A 9,020-nucleotide genomic window follows, 5' to 3' on the forward strand; every position below is an offset into this window, starting at 1 on the left:
ATAATAACTGCAGGCATGAGATCATCCACTCCAAACTCGCATTCAATACGTGGAGGAAAGGTTTTGCTGGCTCCCCTTGAAGAACGATTTTATCGATATAAACCTAGCCGTTTCCATGCATGTTATTCATAATCGATATGTTATTTGATGCTATTCATCGGTCCGATTCCCGCGCGAGCTGCGTTCACTCATTTGGTGTAAATTAATTCCTGCTGCAGCTGTGGCTTTAACCAGAGCATGTTGAAATGATTAGGATACTTATTTGACATGCAACGTTTGTTTACCATTCTGAGCCATGAGACAGACCCTGTCATCGGCAGTCTTAGGGTCTTGGTCTTGCAAAGTGAACTTTAAATTGAAATCACTTCCAGTCGAGCCGGCACCAAGATTTTGCAGGTAAATTTAAAATCAAAATTGGCACATGGAAGTATGAATTTGCTGATATAGAAAATCAATTTTTATAACTTGTCATGGCCTCAGCTGCCATTATAATACGGTATCAGTAGGTACACATGCACGCATGCATTGGTCACATTGCATTAGCAAATAGCATTCACCATTGTTATGGTCATAATATACCCATTTTCCTTTTAACCCGGCGGCCGCTGGGCCTCCGCGCCACCCGCCGGCCGCTGGGGGGGGGCATAAAGTTGCCCCCCCTTTACTTCTGCGACGATATCGTCGCAACGCGAAGAGATAGAGAAGCGAAACTTTGCACACATCTTCCTGAATACCTAGCCAAGGTTGTGTCTAAATTTGGTGTCGATCCCATTTGAAATGACGTCACAGTGACGTCATAAGTGAAATTATAGATTTGCGACTCTCATGTTCCTCACGATACATCACATATATGGGACCGAATATAAAGGGCCGATTATTGGTCAGAAACAAGATGGAAGTGTAGCAAGATGTTTTAGGATGACAGCAGGTGCTGTCTAGTTCATTTACAGTCGAGTTTCATGCTCAGCGTCATCAGAAACGGTCCATATTGTTATGTGGATTTGCATTGCTTGGGCCTGTGACGTCATTTGGCTTCCACCAATAGGCGCTCGGTTTACTTTTGTATGACCCATACGAGGTCACGCCAGGGCGGTGACCGGGACGGTCGGTCAGTTGGAGGATAGCTCTCGCCACGTAAGTACCTCGGGTCGGTGTTAGGGTCGTCCGCGCCAGGGGTTCTGGCGGGACGTCTCCCCTTCCCCCGCGAACAGTGTCATTCTGATATTCCCGGCTTGAAATCGTCTGCGCCAGGGGTTCTGGCGGGACGTACGTATCTCAACTGTGTAATATACCAAAGTCAAACGTAACACTGGTGTCAGAAGTGGGATAAATATTTTGTAATCAGTTCTAAGCCTTGCATTGCATAAATCTTATTTGTGACTTTGCTAATAGGCACTGACTCTTTGAGTATTTAATCCCGGGGAAAGAATGAATGACAGGGAGGAAAGGAGGAACAAAAGGGAGAGTAGGAATCAGGAGCGTGCTGAGCTCATGGCTGCTAGACACGACAATCCGGTAAGCGAGGAAGAAGAGGACGGTGGGATAGACAAGAACACCAAGGTGCTGCAAGAACAAATAAATATGTTTGGGGCTCAAATGGAGTTGATGCAAAACAACATGCTGTCAGTTATCAAGGCAGTTTCAGATCTGAAGGAGCATGTGTCTGCGGCACCTCCTCCTGGCGCCAGCGGCCCCATCACATCGGAAGTGACTGCAGTGAGCGCACCAGCTCCGCAACACACGGTTTCGGAAACTGTGGTGCCACACAGGGTGTCGGAGGCAGCAACGTCGAGAACACATCAAATGAAGCCCCAAGAATTTGACGGTACGGTGTCCTGGGCGGCATACAGAGCCCAGTTCGAGCTGATAGCGACAAACAACGGCTGGGAAGACGCTGAAAAGGCAGCGTATTTGGCGGGCAGCTTGAAGGGCACCGCCCTCGAACTTCTGGGACACCTCTCGCCCGAAACGCAGAGGAACTACACAACGCTAGTACTGGCATTAGAACAGCGGTTTGGAACGGCGAACCAAGACCAGCTGTTTCGTGCCCAGCTCCGCTCTAGAATCCGAGGTGCCGGCGAATCACTGGCAACGCTAGCGCAGGACGTGGAACGACTTGCGCATTGTGCATATCCCAGAGCACCGGAGGGTTTCCGGGCTACCATCATATGCGACCAGTTTATCGATGCGTTGCAGGATGTCGACATGCAAGTAGCAGTACGACAGGGACGGCCCGGAAACATTCAGCAGGCACTGGCATCCGCACTGGAGTACGAGTCCATCAGGCGGGCAGCATCTGTTGGGTCCGCATTTGCAGCCCGGAAAACCCACGTTCAGAATGCTGAACGTCCTTTACAGGAGAATGTGATGGAGCAAATATTGCGGAGGATTGAAGAACTGGAGGCCCAGCAAGCTCGCACATCATCCAGAAGGCCAACCAACAACGACAGAGGCAGTCGAGCATCTGCAGCGACGGGCCCCTGCTGGAATTGCGATCAGATGGGGCATCTACGACGTGACTGTCGTAAGCCAAAACGAGCTCATCCGGCTGGTGAATCGAGGAATTCGGCTGCAGCTCCACCTTATACCCCCAGGGTAAGAGGTCTCAATGTCATGGACAGTGTTCAGGTGGACGGAGCAATAAACGGCAAACCCTGTCCGGTGATTGTCGATTCTGGCGCGAACCAGACTATTATCCGCAGGGACGTCCTGGAACTGGAGGATTTGCCTCCAGCGAAAGAGAGACTGAACGACGTCACGGGGCGCTGCTCAGCACTGTGGGGGCCGCTGGAGGTACAGCTAAAAATAGGACATTTCCAGTCGACTCACAGTGTCTATGTATCGGAACAGCTAACCGAGCGCTGCATCTTGGGGTTGGACTACCTCAGGAAACACCGATGTGTGCTGGACGTGGGTAACATGATCTTGAACGTGGATGGGACAGATATTCCTGCATTTTCCGGCTCAGGATCAGGAAATCAAGAGTACCGAGCTTTCAGGGTTCAAGTGAGGAAGTCAGTCACGCTACCCCCTCGCTCCGAAACCATGGTAACCTGTAGGTCATTGGGGTCCACTTTTGATGCACCAGGTATGATCGAGGCTAGGGCTGGACCGGTACAGGGAGTGATTGTGGCACGCACACTGGTGGACGCATCGCATAAGTCTTTCCAAGTGCTGATGGCTAATCTCACCGACAAGCCGAAACGCATCAAACCTCACTCTGAGGTTGGCATTTGCGAACCTGTACAAGTAGAAGTTACCAGAGGAGACGACCAGGCCCCCAGGCACACGGAACTGCCATCGCATCTGCAATGCTTGATCGATAGGTGCAGTGGGCACCTGTCCTCAGACCAACGACGTTCCGTAGAAGCCCTGCTAGTGAAACATGCTGACGTCTTCTCAAGTGGAGACGGTGACCTGGGGTGTACTCAGCTGACAGAACACCACATCAACACCGGGTCTCATCGCCCAGTAAAAATACCGCCCCGACGTCTGCCAGTACCGAAGCGCGCAGAAGCAGAGAAGGTGGTCCAGGAGATGGCTGATCACGGTCTGATAGAAAAATGTGCCAGTCCATGGTCGTCCGCGCTAGTTATGGTAAGGAAAAAGGACGGTTCCCTGCGATGCTGTGTTGATTACAGAACTCTGAATCGACTAACCATCAAGGATTCATACCCATTGCCACGCATAGACGATTCACTAGATGCACTCGCAGGAGCCCAGTGGTTCTCAACACTGGACCTCAAGTCTGGATACCACCAGGTACCAATGGCGGAAGAAGACAAACCGAAAACGGCGTTCTCATGTGGCAGTGGGCTCTGGCAATTCCGCGTGATGCCGTTCGGCCTCTGCAATGCTCCTGCTACTTTTGAAAGGCTGATGGAAGCGGTACTAAGCGGGCTGCATTGGAATTCCTTGCTGGTTTATTTGGACGACGTTATTGTTTTCGGACAAACTTTCGAACAGGAACTTCAGCGCTTGGGGGAGGTGTTCGAAAGGTTTCGAGGAGCAAACCTGAAACTCAACCCCAAGAAATGCAACTTGTTTCAAAGGCAAGTGCAGTATCTCGGACATGTCGTGTCTGCAACTGGCATACACACTGACCCGGACAAGTGTGCCTCGGTCAGGGACTGGCCGGTCCCAGAAGACAGGAAGCAACTTCGCAGTTTTCTGGGACTGTGCACTTATTACCGGCGATTCATCCGCCAATTTGCTACAATCGCTGCACCACTGCACAATCTAACGAAGGAGGGACATAAGTTCATGTGGGACACGAACTGTCAAGCGGCTTTCGAAATGTTAAAAGAGAAGCTGACTTCAAGCCCAGTTTTGGCTTATCCTGACCCTGCAAAGCCATATATTCTAGACACCGATGCGAGCAGTTGCGGCGTAGGTGGGGTGCTCTCGCAAGAGATCAATGGGGAAGAAAGAGTGATCGCCTTCTTTAGCCGGTCGCTAACTCGACCAGAGAGGAACTACTGCGTGACAAGAAAGGAATTGCTGGCGATGGTCGACGCCACCAGGCACTTTCATCATTACCTCTACGGAGCACATTTTGTGATTCGCACGGATCACGCAGCCCTTAGGTGGCTGAGGAGCATCAAGGATCCGGAAGGTCAGCTAGCCCGCTGGTTGACACGACTAGACCAGTACGACTTCACAGTTCAGTACCGACCTGGATCTGCACACACCAATGCAGACAGCATGAGCAGGCGCCCCTGCCAAGCTGAATGCAACTACTGCAGCAGGAAGGAGGTGGTTGAGCATGGGCGCTGTTTGATGGCTCAAACAGAAACCGATTCTCCGCGCAGGGAGTCACAGGCCGTTGGGGTCACATGTGATCGGTCTGTGGAGCGTGCACCGAAGGATGCACCAGATGTTGAAGACATCTCGAAGGCGCAGCTGGAGGACAAGGATCTGGAACTTATTATAGCGGCTATCAAAAACGAAACTGGAAGACCTGCGTGGGAGAGGATGTCTGCGAGCAGCATAGAAGCCAAGCATTACTGGAGCCAGTGGGACATGTTGAGGGTGCATGGAGGGGTTCTCCAGCGCCGTTGGGAGTCGGTGGATGGATCCTCCGAGCGTTGGTTAACTGTGATCCCACAGAGCCTGCGCCCCTTGATGTTGGAAGAAACCCACGATGCCTTGACGGGTGGCCACTTCGGCATCAAGAAGACGCTGCAGCGTTTGAGACAGCGGTTTTACTGGGTAGGCATGCGTCAGGATGTCACAGAGTGGTGCAAGGCTTGTCAAATCTGCTGTGCAAAGAAAGGTCCCCAACGGAGGATCCAGGCACCATTGCAGCTCTACCAGGTGGGCGCCCCGATGGAACGGGTAGCCGTTGACATCACAGGCCCTCTACCCGTCACGGCGTCAGGCAACCGATACATCTTGGTGGCAATGGATTATTTCACGAAATGGCCGGAAGCGTACGCGATCCCAAACCAAGAGGCTACGACCGTGGCAAGGAAACTGGTCGATGAGTTCTTCGCGCGCTTCGGGATGCCGAATGAGCTTCACTCCGACCAAGGACGAAATTTCGAGAGTGCCGTCTTCAAGGAATGCTGCAGCCTGATGGGTGTCCGAAAAACGAGGACGACGGCCCTACATCCAGAATCGGACGGAATGGTTGAACGGTTTAACGCAACACTTGGACAGCAACTGGCTAAATTCTGCAGGGACAATCAAGCCAGTTGGGATGAAAAGCTCCCTTTGATGCTGATGGCCTATCGCTCAGCGGAGCATGAATCGACTGGATATACGCCAGCCAGACTGATGAGTGGCCGAGAACTCCGCCTTCCTATCGATGTGACCACCGGAGTACCTCCAGCCGACGCTGTAACCGATAACCTGCCTCAGTATGTAGAAGAGACGAGAAAAAGTCTTATCAACATACATCAGCATGTGCGAGAGAACTTGAAGATCGCGTCAGGATCCATGAAACTACAGCATGATGCCAAGGCCACACAGAAAGTTTTGGAGCCAGGGGACAAAGTGTGGCTCTACAACCCAAGGAGGAGGAAAGGCATGTGCCCGAAACTAGCCTCTGATTGGGAAGGACCTTTCATTATTGCCAACAGGCTGTCCGACGTCATTTATCGAATCAGAGGAGAAGGGCGATCTAAGCCAAAAATCGTGCACATCAACAGGCTCTGGAAAAGGCATGAGGACGCAAAGTTCACTTGGTCACGAGACCCCACCAGGGTAACGGAAGAGGCCCTCACAACGGAACACTCGACCGAAGACTCCACCTCCGGCACAGAAACAGCGGCACAAACAGGATCCGGTGGCGATCCTGACCTGATGGGAATCACGGGTGGCCCCGAGAGTCCCTCTGTCCCTGTCAATGGACCTCCCCTGGTTGACACGATCACTCACGCGACAGGGCACCTCTTGGACAGACCAGCAGCCGGGGGAACCGGGGTAGGTGACGATTCGATTGCGACAATGGGCGACATCAGGACGAGAACGCAGACTGATAGGGCTACCAGAGTCCGCAGAGCACCGGCATGGCTTGCTGACTTTGTGCTCGACGTCTAAAGACGTTAAGACCTTGCTGACAGACATGCTGTGCCCTCGGCAAATGATGACAGAACTCTCGAAATTGACATCTTGACCGGTTGTCGCCAGGCTCTCGGGGGATCCGAGACTGGAAGCCGCAAGATGGACGACGAAGCAGTGTTGTGGGACTCGGACTTGGAGGAGTTCCTCAGTCAAGCAGTGCAGCAGCTATCTTCACAAGCAGCACCTGAGGGGAGAACCCATCTGCTTCTAGGCGATTCGATCGCCAGAGATGCACCGGTGGGCGTCTCGCCTCCAGACCTTCTTCTTCGTCTCGAGAAGGGCGGACACAGCTGGGCACGACTGGCGATGGAAATTGACGGGGACATCGACTTGTGGTGCCGCGCGGCCAAAGGCTACGGTCGGCCATTGGGCCGAGCTGTAGTCTGGATGACGGGGAATGACATTTACCCACGGCACGGTACCCGCATCTCCGGAATGAACCTCGACGACCTCAAGAGGAACGCGACCGAAGTAGTTCGATCCCTGCGGAAAGTGACTGAGGAGGTGGTGATCTTGGGGCCGTTACCCAGATGGAAATTCGACACTAACAAGACCTGGACCCAGACGCCGGCGTTTCACGCTGAACGAAGCCTAAAGCACACTTTCTGTGACAGTGCCGGCGTAGGCTTCGAGAATTTGGGACGGACTCTGACTGTCACTCGTGGCAAATGCAAAGCGTTAGTGCCGTCGGTCAGCATCTACTTCGCATCCGACGGCATTCATCTATCCCACCGCGGATACGAGAAGGTGCTCGACAAACTGCCAAGCTGGCTTACGTGGGCATCACGTGAAGACGAGTGATAGGTGTAGTTATCTGCCTGTAGGTTGCAGTGGGAAGTGCTTGCCTTTTTTGTTAATTGTTGATTTATTTTGCCCTTGTGGCTTTCGGTAAATGTTTTTTTCAAGCGGAAAAAAATATTGGAGGGGGGCAGTGTTATGTGGATTTGCATTGCTTGGGCCTGTGACGTCATTTGGCTTCCACCAATAGGCGCTCGGTTTACTTTTGTATGACCCATACGAGGTCACGCCAGGGCGGTGACCGGGACGGTCGGTCAGTTGGAGGATAGCTCTCGCCACGTAAGTACCTCGGGTCGGTGTTAGGGTCGTCCGCGCCAGGGGTTCTGGCGGGACGTCTCCCCTTCCCCCGCGAACAGTGTCATTCTGATATTCCCGGCTTGAAATCGTCTGCGCCAGGGGTTCTGGCGGGACGTACGTATCTCAACTGTGTAATATACCAAAGTCAAACGTAACAATATCGGAAAACGACAAAAATTTATGACGTCACTGTGACGTCATCTTAGATGCTACAACCACCAAACTTTCCTCAAACATTGCCTAGGTATTCATTTGAAGCTATGCCAAGTTTGACGTTCGTAGCTCATCAGGTTTCGGAGATATTTCACAAAACGTAAAGGGGGGCAACTTTATGCCCCCCCCCCCCCCAGCGGCTCGTGGGTTAATTAGCTCTAGGTGAGCCAAAAACAGGTACCTACCTACTAGGAAAGATAACCACAATCATCTTTATCCTGTTTTTGTTGTGGCAGGTTACTATAAGCTCATCATTTCATATTCAGATTGCTGTCTTTTTTTCAGAGCACAATAATTTCAAGTCTTCAGTATGAGTCGCATCGCTGCTCTGAATGATGAGGAGCCCACCCAGCTCAGCACTGGAGAGATCCAACCTGTCATCACAAGAGAGGCTCAGGTATACCTACTCACTTGTTTTGGTAAATGTTAAGATGAAGTCCAAGTAGATAAAAAACAATCTAATCTGACCTAGCCTTACCTACTAACCTACTAAGCAACCTACCTGTAACATCCCTGCATGCTATCAGCCTATAACCTACCAACCTACAACCTATCAACTTATCAACCTACATCCTATCAACCTATCAACCTACATCCTATCAACCTATCAACCTACATCCTATCAACCTACATCCTACCAACCTACAACCTACCACTTGGGCTTCATCTTCACAAATCACATTCACAAGTTGCTGTGTACTTTTTTAGCTGCTGCATGCATTTTTATCACTGTTGCACAATGTTAGGTATCCTTGTACCTCTGTAGTTTTACAGATTAAATGAATGAAGTTCCTGGCAGAGACTCCAGGAGAGCAAGTTGAGCTATATCTTGTGTGTTGTAATTAGTTTTGACCTCCCACATTGCATGTCTGTGTTGTTTGCTTCCAGGAGGATGCCGCCTACCAGCAGTACACCGAGGCCCTTAGACTGCAGGCAGCAGGCGATGATGACGGCGCTGACGTGCTGTTCCGTGCGGTGCTCGCCTCTCCAGCTCTGGCAGACACGGCTGAGCCAGACCCATCTGGTGAGTTCAATATCTGAGTGGAATGATCCTCTTATCCTGCATCAGTTCCTACATTGTTCACTGAGGGAGGAGAATAAATGCAGGTAAGCAGTTATGGAGATTCTAGCCAGAATCAGTACTA

General features: G+C 51.5%; 1 long non-coding RNA gene across 1 annotated transcript; it reads left to right on the forward strand.

The window, feature by feature from the left end:
* The first annotated feature begins 239 nt into the window (after positions 1 to 239).
* On the forward strand, positions 240 to 8,890 carry LOC122378595. Its single transcript, XR_006256045.1, has 3 exons — positions 240 to 396; positions 8,161 to 8,272; positions 8,764 to 8,890. It is a non-coding gene; the product is annotated as an uncharacterized LOC122378595 (long non-coding RNA).
* The last annotated feature ends 130 nt before the right edge of the window (positions 8,891 to 9,020 follow it).

The sequence above is a fragment of the Amphibalanus amphitrite genome, unplaced genomic scaffold (genome assembly GCF_019059575.1).
Source record: "Amphibalanus amphitrite isolate SeventyFive unplaced genomic scaffold, NRLGWU_Aamphi_draft 000062F_arrow, whole genome shotgun sequence".
Lineage (NCBI taxonomy): Eukaryota > Metazoa > Arthropoda > Thecostraca > Balanomorpha > Balanidae > Amphibalanus > Amphibalanus amphitrite.